Below are 16,951 nucleotides of genomic sequence, written 5' to 3'. Positions count from 1 at the left end.
TGTTTAGTGTGGTATTGGTACTTTCACAATACTTTTAGATTCATCCAGTAGTGCCGCTGTGTATAAAATATCTTCTTTGGATTTCATTTAGTCATTTCACGGTTATATTAAAGGTACAGGCGGTGTTTTGTTGTACAGGATATGTTTCAGCCAATAAATTATTGATGCTGTTGATAGTGGATAGTGATGAAAAGGAAGACAACACGGCAATCATTATTTGTTTATGTTATTGTTAAACCTTCTGCTTCACAATTACTCCTTCACTTGGTTTTACACAGTACATTAGTACTCATTAGCTGATACTTACTCATCTTTAAGGAACAGAAAGACAAACACCCTCACAACCAGATCACATTCCTGGTTGAGATGGCCTGCAGTCACTCCCTTTTAAATCGAAACCGGAGAAACACTAGCGTTGCAGAGGACAAGGAGTGTCAATGGCTCGTTCATTAGTATTGCTGTTAGCTGATGTCAAAGTAAATATGAAAAGAAACATATTCACAGCAACATAAGGGCTATTTCTACAAGCCATATTGGTCAATCAGTAACTAGACTTCAAACAAATAGTGTTTCTTTACTTATGCAATCAGTGAACCGCTCACTCCTCCAGGCCTCTATCCAAGTCCAATGTCATGTGGAAATGCATGTGGAAGTCCTCTCCCTTAAACAATAGACATACAACATTTACCTCCTGTCGTGATTGCACTCTTATTGGTTTCGGATCAGATCTTGCTGCATCATCAGATCAATCCAACTAGAACAAATATATGTTGGCAATATGTTGCCAATAAGCACAAGCAACGTTAACAGCAGTTATAGAAGATAACTAAGTACATTTACTCAAGTATTGTGGTACAAGGTGCTTTTTACTTGAGTATTTCCATTCCATTCATTACTTTACTACAAATCAGAGGGAAATATCGTACTTTATAGTCCACACATGTATTTGACAGCTGTAGTAGACTTCACAAAAACTAATGATGAGCTTTTAAAATATGACAGAGCTGAAACAATTAGTGAATTAATCATTGGCTACTCAATTATGACGATTTCCTTTTTCTTATCTTATCTTAAATTATATTACACTGATTCATTCATCAGCAGTTGTTTGAGTAGGATTTTGATGTTGAAACCAACAACAAAAGCTGTTGTCTGTTAAGCGTCCCTGCAGCAGTGGTTTTAAAGAGACATAAAGCAGCGTAACACATTTTGAGTGACAAATTTGCAGTCTGTGATGAAATGCTACAGCTTCACGATGCTGCTCTGTTTTCAGAAATGTGTGACAATCCTAAGCAACTGACAGTTTGATCATACTGGCAATGATTTTTGATTTTTTTTTTAAATAGTATATGTTCATGTACAGCCAAAGAGATTGGTGCACTTTGGAGCCTGAATATAATTTAAATGTCTGCTTTAAAAACAAATGTGTGCTCTTCAATGGATAGGTTTAAATTGTTTAAGTCTGTCTTAAAACAAAACCAACATGTCTGTCTTATCCGTTGTCTTGTCCATACTGGTTGCAAATATATTCTGGAAGCAATTTATCTTTTTAAGTTATAGGAGACAGTCCTTATTCTTTGTGAAAATGACTTATAAATCAGCTGAAGCTAATATAAAGCGTTAGCCAAAGTTACAGTATGTCCCTCTTTGTATATCCACAAACAGAGTTTTCTTGCTAAGCATAGGGGACGGACAGTTACAAAATGAGGGAATGAAGTACTTGAATTAAGAGTGAATTTAAGACAATCACTTTGTGAGTTGTGTAACTGCCGAAGCCTTATTATCTTTGGCTAAACTGTTATTTGCACAAAATGAGCACCATGGATTTAAAGTATTAGGATAAATTAGGGTGTAGACTAGAGCAATAGATTTTAGATATGGCAAGGCTCAGTGACGACATTAAAGGAAACACTGACAGCTTTATGGATCCTAGCCTTTAACTGTTTGTTCAGTGAAATCACATAAAAGGAGAGGGCATGTTGTACTGGCTGGTTGTTGATATTTCAATGAAGTACACATCACAAGTGGATATATAGATCATAGTTGAGGGATAATGCCCTTTAAAAAAACATTATTGTGTAAGGGATTAAGTATTTCCCTCTGTTATAATGTTTAGCTCAGTCCTATGACTATTGAAAACTTGATTATGTTGTAAACTATGTGTTGATCATAAAATAGTTGAGACATAACAGTGACTCACAACAAAAAAAACAGAATCAGGTTTGTCCTGCTCCTCTAGTACATGGTCTACTACAGTATGCAGGCAAAGATGTTTTTAAAGGAACTTTTTTAAGTAAAAGGGACCCTTCCAGGGCCTTGAAACAGTTTCATCAACATGGAATCAGTGTTGTAGTCAATTCACCAATTCACGAGTCCAAGTCACTCTCAAGTCACCACTCTTCGAGTTCGAGTCCAAGTCTGAGTCACGGAGAGTCGTAGTCGAGTCCAAGTCTGAGCCACCCAAGTAGAGTCCGAGTCGAGGTAATGATGACTTGGACTCAAACTCGAACACAAGACTGTGTTCGAGTTCGAGTCCGAGTCACCCAAGTAGAGTCCAAGTTAAGTCTGAGTCACAAGTCTTCATGTATTAATCTCTGTGGATATATGTGTTGAAATGTAGCTGCTCCTCGACATTGCTTTTACCCTGTAATGTTATACTAGTCTATTGAACTGCTGTGAAGCGAGTTTGGCTACAATTCTTGTAATAGGTGCTATACAAATATAAAGCTTATTACTAGTATTATTATTATCATTATTATTATTATTATTATTGTAAATTACCTTTAATATTTCTAACTATAATTAAAATGAGTTACCTTTTAGAGAAGTGATTATATTTGTATGCCAATATTTTCTTATGGTAAAAGTTTTCGTTTTGTACTTTTATTTTGATAGTAATAAGATCGGGACTCTTATTTTGAAGGAAATGTTACCGGAAGTCCATGGACAGTAAAGCAGTGTAAACAACACACATTTATAATGACGGATAGATGACGAATAAATTAACATATACTAAATAGTTGCATTCAGTTTTTAGCACCTGGCTGATAAGGGCACAAGCTCTTACGTCGGTAATGATTGCAAGGGTGTGCAATAAACAGATACCATCAGTTAGAGGGTCTGACCATCATTCAACCGGGGACGCTACAATTATTATAGTGAATGTTTAAATTCTATCAATAAAGCTTAAGCCCCAGAAAGCACATGGCTACTTAGCATGCAAAATGACGACATTATGGATGTTAAGTAGCCATGTGCTTTTGTGTTATCGCTGAATCTTTATTTTGTGGTGACACATTATGATACATAATTCATCATCGAGATTATTGTGTTGCAACCCGGACCCGTTAGTGAGGGTACCGGGGTTTGAGGTCATTCATGCTAGCTTGTCATGCAGAGCAGCACATGTACTTACCTGTTGTGGATTAATGGATAATAAAGTGTGGAAGTCCATTCTGAATACACCGCCTCTGACTCCCGTTCATCGGCTCTAGACTGGTGACCCTGACGTTTTCGAGAAAGTCTCAGAAGACTCAATAAACATGGCTGATCGCGATGTTTTTGTAAAGCTGCCGGAGTTTTGGGAGCATAACGGTGCGGCGTGGTTCGCACACGTGGAGGCACACTTTGCCTGCCGACAAGTCCGTGACAGGGATTTGAAATATTTCCACGTGGTAGCAGCGATGGGAAGCTCCACGTCATCCAGGTTGGTGGGATTTATCGCAGACCCCCCGCACCATGACAAATATGAGGTGATTAAGGCCCTTCTCCTTAAGACATTTAGCTTATCTGCTAAGGAGAGGGCCCGCCAGATACTTGACATTCAAGGCCTAGGAGACAGCAAGCCATCTCAGCTAATGGAGAAAATGCTAAATCTGCGCCTTTGACCGAGAGCTCCTTGGACTCTGGCTGGCTGTGCGGCCCTCCCGATTGCTGGAAGGCCGTGAATTTGCGGTGTTTGTCGACCACAAGCCGTTCACGTTTGCCATGTCAAAAGTGGCTGAGCCTTGGTCTGCACGTCAGCAGCGGCAGCTGTCTTACATCTCAGAGTTCACCACAGACATTAAGCGCGTGGCTTGCAAATCAACCTACTTCCTCACCATGGTGGACAGGACGACCCGTTGGCCGGAGGCGGTTCCTCTCGTATCGACGTTGGCGGCTGACATAGCCCGGGCTTTCATTGCGACGTGGGTGTGTCGGTTTGGCACCCCGTGGGACATTTCCTCTGACCGGGGTTCGCAGTTCACGTCTGAGCTCTGGAATGCCGTGGGTGCCATCCCATCCCGCCGGGAGACTGTCACTGTAGATTCATGTTTCTCAGGGTGGGGTGCGGTGTGGCAGGGCAGGACTGTTCAGGGTCTGTGGTCCGCCCAGGAAGGTGCATATCACATCAACGTGCTAGAGCTTTGCGCTGTGCTGCTTTCGCTCAGGCACTTTTTACCCCAACTGACGGACAGGCATGTGCTTGTTCGTTCGGACAACATGTCCGTTGTTTCCCAGATCAACCACCAGGGGGGCACCAGGTCCGCACAGCTGATCGGGGTTTCACAGAGCCTCTTGTCTTGGGCGTCTCCCCGCTTGGCCAGCCTGCAAGCAGTCTTTCTACCAGGAGACCGAAATCAGGTGGCAGATTTCCTCTCTCGGCACAAACCTCCACCAGGGGAGTGGAGGCTTCACCCAGAAGTGATGGAGACAATCTGGAGCCTTTTCGGTAGGTCCGAGGTGGACCTTTTTGCCTCGGAAGAGTCGAGGCACTGCCCACTCTGGTTCTCCTGGACAGAGGTGACCAGCCCGATGGGTCAGGACGCCCTGGCGCACGACTGGCCGGGCGCTCTCCTGTATGCCTTCCCGTCGCTGCCTCTGATACTTCAGGCGCTTCAGAGGGTCCTTACTCAGGGGCACAGGCTCCTTCTGGTCGCCCCCCGCTGGCCGGGGAGAGTCTGTTTCCCACTGCTGCACAGTCTCTGCTGCAGCCCACCATGGCGCCTCCCTGACAGGAAGGACCTTCTGTCACAGCTCAAGGGTCAGATTTGGCATCCCGACCCTCACTGCCTTCAGCTCTGGGTTTGGCCTCTGCAGGGCCCAACCCACTGTTGAGGGGTTTCACGGCATCTGTCAGGGAAACTATCCTGACTGCCAAAGCTCCGTCCATTCGAGCACAGTATGAGTGCAAATGGAAGCTCTTCTCCCACTGGTGTTTGAGAAAAGCTGAGAATCCGGGACATTGCTCCTTGGCCACCGTTTTAGAATTCCTGCAGTCCCATCTGGATAGTGGACATTCTCACTCCACTTTGAAGGTGTATATGGCTGCTATCTCTGCCCGACATGTCGGAGTCGATGGCGCCACAGTGGGGGCGCCACAGGTTGGTGTGCCTCTTTCTCAGAGGGGCTCTACGGTAGCGAGCAAATCTTTTTTCCTGAAACTTTCAGAATCTCTTTACACAGTGTGTATGTGTGTGTGTGTGTGTGTGTGTGTGTGTGTGTGTGTGTGTGTGTGTGTATGTGTGTGTGTGTGTGTGTGTGTGTGTGTGTGTGTGTGTGACGTGTGTGTGTGTGTGTGTGTGTGTGTGTGTGTGTGTGTGTGTGTGTGTGTGTGTGTGTGTGTGTGTGTGTGTGTGTGTGTGTGTGTGTGTGTGTGTGTTTGTGTGTGTGTGTGTGTGTGTGTGTATTTGTGTGTAATATGAATCTAGTGTAAGAAACCATAGCTATACTTTGTGCATGCTGCACCTATTTTAAAATGTAAAATGTTATTGTTTATTTGTTCATATTTGGCAAAAAACATGCTATACAAGAATCTTCTTCTTCGGCATCGTATTTTACATTTTCCCACGGTTTTACGACACCGCTAACGTAAGCGAGCGGTACGATTTTACTGCATCACACATAGGGATGGATGGGTATCGTTTTAATGTTAGGCTACTACTACTTTTTTCGATACAGCTTATCGATCCGGTCCTTTAACGGTACTCTTATCGGTTCTTTTTAGAGAAAAAAAAGGTAAATTAAGTGAACAAATTGTAAATAATGTGAATTTACAGAATTGTAAAAAAGTATTTACTGCAAAAATACAGTGGTACAGAGCAACACAGGTGGGGCATATAGGTTTGCTGTAAAAGGCCTAACGGTTCTTCTGGAGGAAGATTGAGGTTGTGGTGGAACATTACGGGTCGGGACATGATGTGTTGTTGTTTTTGACAAATTGCTCTTGTTACCGCCCTTGCTAAACTCTTATTGCACTTTTGACAACGAGCATTGTCCACATCGAGACGGTTAAAGTTTTAACCACACCTTGGAGCGCTTAGTTCTCTCTACCATCTCCGACGTATGTGTGTGTGTGTGTGTGTGTGTGTGTGTGTGTGTGTGTGTGTGTGTGTGTGTGTGTGTGTGTGTGTGTGTGTGTGTGTGTGTGTGTGTGTGTGTGTCTGTGTGTGTGCGTGTGTTGCATGCATGTAACAGCGTGTGTGTGTAAACCGCCCCGCCCCCTCACACACAGATGGGGGAGAGAAATGATAGGCTTGTTTGAGTTACTGAAAGGCTGCCTGCCAAACGTAAACATTCAGCCACGTGACATTCAGCCAAACTCTCGCGAGAGTTTTACACAAGACGGATCCTTTCTAGCCATAACCCGAGACCTGCGCAGACCTGCGCAATTGCGATCAACGTCTTGCTAGTGCGTTGCATGATGATTAGTCTTTTTGCCCGACTTGCTCTGGAGGCTCGCCTACATGACGTTGAAATCTCGCGGGACAAAGACGCTCGTAGACTTGAAAGCGAGGCGCGGCGAGGTTATGGCTAGAAAGGAGGCTTGTTTGAGACGAGCTGCGGCTCGCCTCGAAAGTAGACGAGAATAGCCGATCGCAGCCGGGGGAGGTCTCAAAAAGCTCGCCTGAAGCCGGACAGCTCGGAGTCAAGCTCCCAGGAAGTGCGCCGGACTCAGATGAAAATATTTGTGGTGGCCAAACGGCGGTACTACACTTCCGTTTGGTTGCCAGGCCCGGAAACACTTTTTCCCATTGACTTACATGGGGAAAGAGTGGTCTGTAAATCGTTGGATAATTTTTTTGAAACTAAATAAACTACCCAGTATGAACACTAAAGTCTAGCGCAGGGGTCGGCAACCTTTTTGATATGAAGTGCCATTTAAAAAATGTTTTTGATCAGCGTGCCAACGATCGAGAATTATCAACGGGGGGGGGGGGGTCGGGGGGGGGGGTGGCGATTGAGGAGCTTGACGCTCGTGAACTATCGGCAGGAGAGCGGGGGAGCAGTGTGTGGACCTGTCAGCGCAACTTACATGATGCCGAATTTAACACATTTAAATAATTGGTTTAAACGGCATAATAATAAGGACGATCGTCCGTTCTGTGATTTTCCAGAGCACACATGTTATGATATTAGGGTCATGCAGAGTGAGATGAGATCGCTGTCCCTTTAAGAGAGAGAGAGAGGGGTGTGGCTTGTGCATGTGTGTGTGTGGATGGTAGAGCGACAGTGAGGGAACGTGTGTATGTTTCTGGAAGTGAAACGAGGAAGCAGAAAAACAGAGGTCTGTCTGTGATGTATTTTTTGAAACAGAAGAACAGCTAAATAAATGCAAAGGCCTCCCAAGAAGAGCTCGCCTCTCTCCAGTCATTTAAGCTAAAGTGGGTTATTTTTAACCTGAAGCTTGTTGCTTCTGCCCTCCTCGACTACGGTCCGGGAGCCGACAGGAAAGTTCAATACAAAGATGGCCAGTCCGCCCCTTTGTAGCAATTATTTCGATGAGAGATGAGCAGATCGCCACTGGGCTCTCAACTAAATACACAGCCACGCAAAAACTGCGGCATTTGTACAGCTCCTTTTGGGTACTGCAATTAGTGAAGTGCTTTCCTCCGTGATGAAACGATCAGCACTGCACCACGGAGTAAAGCGGCAGAAAGTCACCTGGAGTTAAAGAGAGCGGGGCTGCGTTGCGTGCATGGCTTCCTTCTGCAGGTAACGGGGTGACGCGCTCTGGCGGCGGTCTCGTTCAGGATCCGAAAATACAATTTAAATATTTTTGCACACTTATTCCACTTATTCCTAGTGTGCCACTGGTTACGGTGCCGCGTGCCAATGCTGGCACACGTGCCAGGGGTTGCCGACCCCTGGTCTAGCGCAACCTCTGGTACCACACTACATCATATGTTATCATATTGTGGATTTATTATATTATGTATTGTCCTATGTTATTTTTGTGTGCATTTGTTTTGAGGTTATAATTCATTAGTTATATATAATATATATATCTATATATATTAGTTATATTCAGTAGCCGATTCTTTTCAAAATGGAAAATGAGCCAAACGCAGTAGCATTTGGATGCACTTCAACCAAAACCCAGGCAGTGATAAAGCGCACCATTTGTAAAGGCAAACTATCCTTTAAAGCAGGGTCAACAAATAATCTCCATCGCCACTTAAAAACACAGTATCTAATATAAAGAGTTAAGTGAATTTCATTCAAGGCAAGACAACTTTATTTACTTAACACATACAGAGGGTAAATTAAAAGTAGTACATTCACTGACATGGATATGGCGCCACCTTGTGTCATGTTTACAAAGAAGATTATTGACATTAGGTCTGGCAATACAGTCAATCATTATCCTGGTGATTATTTCTCTTATTTTCCCTTCAAAGAGCCCTAATTCCCATCACTAATTGCTGCCCAGGCTTAGGGTCCATGTGGAGAGGTGCATCAGAAGAGTCAAAGAGAACAAACTATTTGACAAATCCATACCACTGTCTGTGTGTGGAAGCATTGAGGAGCTCTTCAATGTGGCTTGCTTCCTGGTCAACTACCAGAACGGACCGCTGGTAAAAGCATGGGCAAGCCTGGGCAGCAATTAGTGATGGGAATTATGGCTCTTTGAAGGGAAAATAAGCGAAATAATCACCAGGATAATGATTGACTATATATATATATAGTGCAATAATTATTTCATGCTAAATGAAGCTCTGTTGCTTGGATATCACTAGATCCTGTTACAGCGTAATATAAGTACATAACGATTGATGTGTACATTAGCATAATTACTAGCTAGCTGCTAACTGCCGCCTCGTTAATATCAAGTCCATCCTAATAACAAACCATTACCATGCTGTCATGAACGCGCGGTGCTGTTACGTGTACGCAAATTGACGTGCTTGATGTGAACGAGCATTTTGGTTAAAGTTGCGCATGCGCTATGAGCGCACATACGGGTACTTCTCAGGCATGCCGTGTAATCTGTGACGTTTCGCTCTCTCAAAAGTTGGTCCATTTTATCATCATGCGCCAATGAGCAACTCTCATAGGAATGAATGAGGCCCCGCCACCCACGCTGTATCCAGTTCTTATTATACATCCATGACATCTACAGGTGAAAATTACTTTTGCGACACATTTATCGCAAGAAGTGTAGCAAAAGTCAAGACCGCAGATTCGTCAATTTATACTGCCACAGAGCAGATTCGTCAAGTTGTAATGACTGATTTGAGAGGTTGTAATAACCAAGTTGCAGTTGTAATGGAAAATATATTTAAAAATATGTATTTTTCTGCAAGTGAACATTTCATCACTAACTTCATTTTTTTTCTACAAGCTACAAAACTTTTTTTCTTCTTCTGTGACTTCAAATTTGGGGTCCGGGGTCTTCGCTGCTTTTGGTGTATTTTGTGGCGGAAGTTACAGCGCCAGTTACAGGCCCGGCATATGTAATACAGCGTGTCCAGCGCTTTCGAGTGGTCTCGTGTGGAAGTACAGCGCCACTTACAGTCCCGGCAGCGGCGGCCGGCCCATGGGGTGCTAGGGCCCCCCCTCTTCCCACATGTTTGATTGTCATTAAAAAATTTAAAAAATATATATATATTTAAAAAGAAAAACAATATATTTTTATTTTCGATGAACAAGGTAAATATTATATAGTTGGTATCAGTAAAAATGTATAATCTACAATAAAATCTCGTTTAAAATTGTTTTACGATGTCTAAAGTTACTGATAAGTCATGTTTCCTGCCTGGCCACAGCGTGTATCATTACCCTCTCTCGTCCGGGCGATAGAAAGGAGCCCTCAGCCAGAGCAGCAGCAGCCAACAAGCTGACTGTTGCTATCTGTATACTATGCTGCCGAGACATAATTTCAGCCAATCAGCGCCATCAGATCTGATGCTCAAAGGGCGCCTTGTCAGCGCCCTGGCCTGTGTGTCTGTGAGTTGTTTAGACTCATATCCAAGGTGACGCTACAGTAGTTGTCGAGAATGGGTGCGTATGCAGGTGGAGACTCCGGTGCTAGTGGATCGCCGGAGTTGTAGATTAACATTTACATGCTTATTGTAGTTGTAAGGGCAATGCCTGTAGCACCATGGAGCATGTGGGCTGGACCTGCATTTTACAGGAAAGGAGTGAGCAGAGGGTGGAGTTGTCGATTCTTGTTCAGTTTTCATCTTCCTCACCCTCTCAAACTTTGAGTTGCGCGCGCTGCTAAAGAGACGCGCTACCATGGAAACCAAACAATGGTGTAGCTGTATTAAAGTCCGAGTGTAAACAGTTGTGAGTAAATCTGATTTTGTCAGAAATCAGGAGAAATGCGGGAGAAATATGACCCCGGAGGAAACCGGGAGAGGGCAATGAAATCGGGAGTCTCCTGCGAAAGTCGGGAGGGTTGGCAAGTATGACACACACACAAGCTGTGTCCCAATTCAGTGGCCGCATCCTCCTGAGGATGCATTCGGAGACCGCATACGTCACTTCCGCCAAACGAAGGCTGTCCCAATTTTAAAAAAAGACAAGACTCCTCCGATTGCGGCCCGCAAATGCAGCCTTTTTCCCCCATATTTAGAGGATACATCTGATGTACACCCCGCGGTGTACCATATCCCAGGATGCAACGGGTGACTGTGACGAATGAGTTTTAAAAAAAAGATATGGCTTGTAACGTCCCATCAACGGCTACAACGGTTTCAGCTGGATTCGTTTTTAAATGTACTCACCCAAATAGTAAACGACATGAAAGAAAAGTAAACCTATTTAATTTGTGTATTTAAATATACGGGCAATTGGAGATGTCTTCTTTATATTACATACATAAAATAATATGAAGTGAAAATATTTCTAAACCCTGTTTGGTTTTCATATTGTTGGGATTCATTATAAAGCTAATTTATTTATTTAACTGCTTTTGTTATACAAATCTTACTGCAACAATTTTGTTTTGATAGGGAGCAAGGAGCAGACTGCGCAATTTATCCAGATGCGCGGGGAGAATGAAGCCCTCTTCACAGGGGCCTGTTGCGACCCCGGGAAAATAATTTAAACATATTATATAACACCAAAATAAGTACAGCTAGATCTGACTCCATATTGAACAGTTTTGAAAACAGTTTTGAAAACAGTTTGAAAACAGTTTGAAAATATTTTGCCTAGTGTCAGAAATAGAGAGGCGAAGTCACGCCCATCTACTTCCGGTCCATGGGACCCCGGAAGCGAAAAATTATACATTGAATTCAATGGAGAGAGAAAACGTATCTTTTGATCCCGTTTGAATTGTGCCACGAACTACACATATGATGTTTGTCAATCTTAAACAATCATTTCCATGTCAAAAAAGTCACATTTTGTCGTAAAACTGTTGAAATATAAGACTATGAAAAATACGCGACTACAAAGACTACAAATCCCAAATTCCATTCTGGGTCGCGCATGTGATGTCACAGGCGATAATGCTCCAAGTGGTTGCGAATCGTAATTAAAGCGAAGAAGAAGATTTCATAACTGATTTATTCCCTCCAATAAATATAAGAGATTGCTCCAATAAATTCACTTTTATAAGATGCCTGTGTGCTTTGTACCATGTTGTAATCACAAAAGTGATCATACCACTTGCTCGTTCTATCGCTTCCCGTCTTATGAAAGGACCAGGAGTCGCTGGATCAGACATATCAGGTAATATCATAGGTAATATACATGTTGTGGATGGAACATAGTCAAGTTAGCTACCTAGCTAGTAGTGAGCACGTTAGTTAGCATTACATTACTTAGCCTTGTCATTTTTAGTAGCCTTACCATGAAGTTGTTATTTTATTACATGAAGTACACCAAAATGTTAAACAGTAAGATTAGTCATCATGGTAAGTATTTCGTGAAACATTTGAAGAGTAGCCTACTGCGCCCTCCACCGGGTGCTAAGGAAGCAGTTCAGGGAGAGTAGAAGGAAGGCAGGCAGGCAGGGAGCTTTGCATGACATTCTTCTGGACATGTGTCATTGTGATGACAGTGACGGTGAGTCAATCTGTTTGTTGGAAAGACAGTAGTTTTGTGATTACTGAGAGAAAATTATTAAAAGAGATAATTATTCAGTGTTGTTACTTTAAAGTGTTGTTACTGACCTTTTTCTCTTTTATTTTCTTTACTTCACCTGTAACTGCTGAGACCCTGAGGAACATGCACACTGGACTGACCTGCTCTGGCAACCTGATTTCCACTGTACGTAATAGTATTTGGTTATGGTATATTATTTATATACATCAAAGGCACAATGCACCCCCCAGAGAGACACATGTATTGAGTGTGATATTTTGCATTGGTCATGTGAAATCTTCTTTACATACTAGAAAACTGTAGGAGCGGCAACTTGTTTTCAAATTGAATTTCTAATATCCGATAATAAAGTTGATCTGTTCTCTTTATTCTTCTCTCTTCCCAGCTCCATCCATCACCGTTCTCTGTTCCTGCAGGTCCTGCTTGCTAATCAATGCTCATATGTTTTTACACAATTACAAATAAAGTCAATGTACTGTATGACATGAAGTTGTGCTTCATTCTGAGTCAATAATAAATTCATTCTGCCTTCAACTGCAAAATGATTGTGGACTGCACCGACATCCATGTAGCTGCCCCCCAGTAAGATGAACCAAGCAAAGCTGACACTCAACATACAGCTGTGCTCTTAAGTTGACATGAAGAATTTGTGAAATATTGGTAATTATTTGGAAAAAATGACTGACGATGCAGAAAACTTTTTTTATTTAGGAACAGTGGTCAGGTGAAGCATTTATCACTACATATGTGTCGCACTTAAAAGGCCAAACACACTGGCCAAACACCAGTGTTTCCCCTATATGTTTTCAGCAGCGGCGCAAGAATTGCCTCAAGCCCCCGACCCCCATGCTCCTTCACCAGCTCCGGCACGTTTGAAAATGGCCTGATGTTGAGGCTGCAGCTCCGGCTCAGGTGACAAAATCCATGCCATGCCACGCTGCGCCCCTCAGTGCAGACCTGAACCAGTCTACTTCCTCAGTGGTGATGTCTCTGGCCAGTGGGTTGTATGTCTCCTCTTGCTGTTGGTAGAGTTGAGACACCGGCTGGACTACTTTTGAAGTGCCAGGCTTCCTCCACTGGCACTCAACTTCTGTGGAGCTGATCTGCCACATGGCAAATATTGCCAATGCTGCAGCGTGGCTGCATTTGTACATCCTCCGTGCACAACCACAGACAGCGCTCTGCATCGCGCCATCCTCTCCCATGTAGATCTGTACAAATAAAGTAAGTACCATGTTTGTTAACATGCTATAATAGATTGAATGAGCAATACAAGGATGGTCCGGATCTGGGGATGGGAGGGTTTATTTTTCCATAGTTTTGTCCTCTTGTCTGATTGTTGTTATTGTTTGTTTTTTCTGAATTTTTTGGAATTTGTGTTGTATTGGTTGTGATTGTACATTGAATTTTTTTAAATGTGTATTACATTTTTGAAAAACATTTTATCAACAAAAAAAGAATTTTTGGTCAGGATCTAGACTCAGTGTGTAGTTTATGAATTAATCAATGCTCTCTACATTAGGAAAACACATACCAGTGTACCAGAGGGAGTCACACACAGCTGTGCCTAGATAACCAAACAAATTGACAAGATAACCAAAATCCTTGAATCTACACACAGCAAATAAACTCAAATGACACAACGAGATGTAAAAAGGAGATCACACATATAGTCGATATAAAACTGGCCGCTTCAATCTGAAGAGCAACTAAAACAAAACACGGGAGTGTACCTTGTTCTTGTGAACACTAATGTTATCCAAAGCATACACACTCGTATACAGTACACCCGTTCTAGGTTCTGATTGGCTCTCTAGGTTGGCATTCTAGCTTCTGACTGGCTGTCCAGGTTGTCAATCACAGCCGTGGTTCATATTATGCTTGTCGACTCGTAACATCGCTAAACCTTTTTTCTTGACGGTTTTCTCAGTCAACTAATGCTATTGATAACAGTAACATAAATTAACACAGCCCTGCACACTGCAGTCATTATATGCCGGGTCTGTGGTTCATCATCTTCTTTTTCATTCTCCTCCTTATTGACTGACATTAACCTGTTAACATTGCACTCATATTACTCACCGAAACCTTGTAAAGCCGGTCCCGCATGCTGGCTCTTACAGAACCGACTAACTCCCCTTTCGTGTATGTACAGCTCTCAACATGCCCAGACTTGTAGTGATTTTCACCTCGTTTTATACTTTTATTCTCATTCTGAAAGAATGAGGTGAAATGTGCCAACGTGACGGCCATCTTTGTGTTGGTGACGCGTATTGTGCGGGACCAGAGACATGTAGTTCACTGAGCGGATTAACACAAAGAAATGTGTTACTTCACAGTTTTACGACACATTTAAAAAATTTTGACTTGCAAAATGTTCTTTTAAATTGACAAACATCATATGTGTAGTTCGTGGCACAATTCAAACGGGATCAAAAGATACGTTTTCTCTCTCCATTGAATTCAATGTATAATTTTCCGCTTCCGGGGTCCCATGAGCTCCCCCGGAAAGGGAGGGACTTCGCCTCTCTATAGGGGTAACTGCCGGTGACGTACAAGGACATGCTCGGTAGACCGTCTCATTTCGCAGTCCGCGGAGGACCCAAGCTGGGTCCTCCGCAGACTGCGAGCCTCTGAATTGGGACACAGCTACACACACGCACGCACGCGCACGCACACGCACACGCACACACACACACACACACAATGTTCGTATTTAATGACAATCAAACATGTGGGACACGTCAAATGAAGCGAATACGTGTGAACGGAAAACTTTTTTGAAAACGCATACTGTGCATAAACGCAAACGTTCCCGTGTGAGCAGCACAGCAGCACCTCAACCAGACACAAATATCGTAAACATCACTCACAAGGGTCTTATGACGTGCCATTCGTCATGCAGGTGGGAGTATTTGGGATTTTCGTGTGGTGTGTGTGGGAGACTTCCCCCTTTGTGTCCCTCTGGGTCTGCAGAGGTCTAAAAGCTCGGCCTGCTGATAAAAACCAGCCTCCACTCCCACACTACAAACCATTAACTTCATCATTACCACTCCATCAATGCGCATATCCGTTGAAATGTAAAGAGACACGGAAACGGGCATGCCTTCCACGCTTCCAGTATGGAAGTCAGTGGACACTACTTTGCAGACAAGTGAGAAAACGTAAAACTCCAACACAGTTTACTGACCAAATAATGTGCTAATCTCTATTATTTTTATTTGTCATACCGTAGACATGCCTAGGAAGCAACACGTGTTAAGTATTTTGCCGAAAGACCCTTCGACAATTCGACTGTGACGATGAAAAAAAATAAAACCTGGTACTATTATCACAGCTAGGGGGCAGCATGACTCTGTGACATTTTGAACACACAAGCTTTTATTTTTGTTCCACCTCCACTTACTGTAAGTGCCAGAGATGTTTCCAGATGCCTGTAAGACTTGTTAAACGTGTATTCCTATTTACATTTGTGAAATAGAGAGCACGGTGTGAAAAAGCGTATCTTTTCAAACCCTGTACATGTTCCCTCACAGAAATGACTCTCTCAGCTGTTTACCTCTTTATTTCTCAACAGTCACTCTGGTTGAAGTCACTCAAGCATATAAAGGAATCCCAAGAATGATCACCTTGTTAAGCATACACAACTTCCCCTCTTAAGCCGTCCTGCCTGCAGCCCCCATTAGTTTACTGCTTGGCTTGACACAAAAGAGAGAGATAATACTGTGGCACTCAATAGGTTGATTTGTTTGTTCCTCACAGAAAAGCAGCAAATGAAGGCCATGCCCTGCCAACAATAGCCAGTCAGCCAGTACGCATAAGAAAGCCCTGTCTATTTTCCCCCTTGTTCTGCTGTAGTCCGCTGTAGATTCCGCATGAAAGTAGATACATGTTGTTTTTACACTGAGCAACCCAAAAAGACCATCTTGATATCAGTAAAAACTGATCTTGACAATGTGACCTAAATCAATTACAAACACTTTCAACGGTGTGCTGCAGCTCTACACCAGCAATCTGTTTTTTTTTTGTTCTACCCCAGAGACTGAAGGAGGTCAAAGCTCTGCAGTGAAAGGCGATAAGGCCCAAACACAGGAATCATATGCCTCATATGTTCCAGCAGGAAAAACAGTGACCCACTGAGCACGGAATTATAGATAAAGGGCCGCTATTGACACAGCTGCATTGACCCCACAGAGATTTTATCAGAGGATGAATGAAGTCAGTGTACAAGGATTTCTAGACAGATCAAATTGTCTCAGTCAAAACCTGCTTTTCTACTCTACTAGGTTTCAGTGAAAAACAGGTTAAAATTCTCATCTCAAAAACGTTCATTCACAAGTTGATATATTTTAAAGACACTTTGAAACAAATCCAACTCCAGAAAAACCTCCACCACTTGTCAAAACTAATAATTATCAATGCAAGTGTAGTAGTAGATAAATATATGAAATTATTTTTAAATGTGAGGAGAGTTGTTTCAGATTTTTAACTAGGTATTTGAACTTTTTATGGAAAAATCCCAAACAAATGAATTAAAACGTTTTCATACATATTAAAACATGTGTGATAGGAAACTTTTAATTGTAAAATGAATTGCCAATAATTATTCATCAAGCAAAAAAGCATGCGAGAG

The 16,951-nt window shown here is 42.8% G+C and overlaps 1 long non-coding RNA gene across 1 annotated transcript; it reads left to right on the top strand.

Moving 5' to 3' along the window:
• Positions 1 to 12,302: 12,302 nt before the first annotated feature.
• LOC307030332 lies at positions 12,303 to 12,807 on the top strand. The gene is made up of 2 exons (XR_013805623.1): positions 12,303 to 12,483; positions 12,704 to 12,807. It is a non-coding gene; the product is annotated as an uncharacterized lncRNA (long non-coding RNA).
• The last annotated feature ends 4,144 nt before the right edge of the window (positions 12,808 to 16,951 follow it).

The sequence above is a fragment of the Notothenia rossii genome (assembly GCF_949606895.1).
Source record: "Notothenia rossii genome assembly, chromosome: 2".
Lineage (NCBI taxonomy): Eukaryota > Metazoa > Chordata > Actinopteri > Perciformes > Nototheniidae > Notothenia > Notothenia rossii.
The sequence above is the reverse complement of the archived record's forward strand: the minus strand, read 5'-3'. Positions and strand labels throughout refer to the sequence as shown.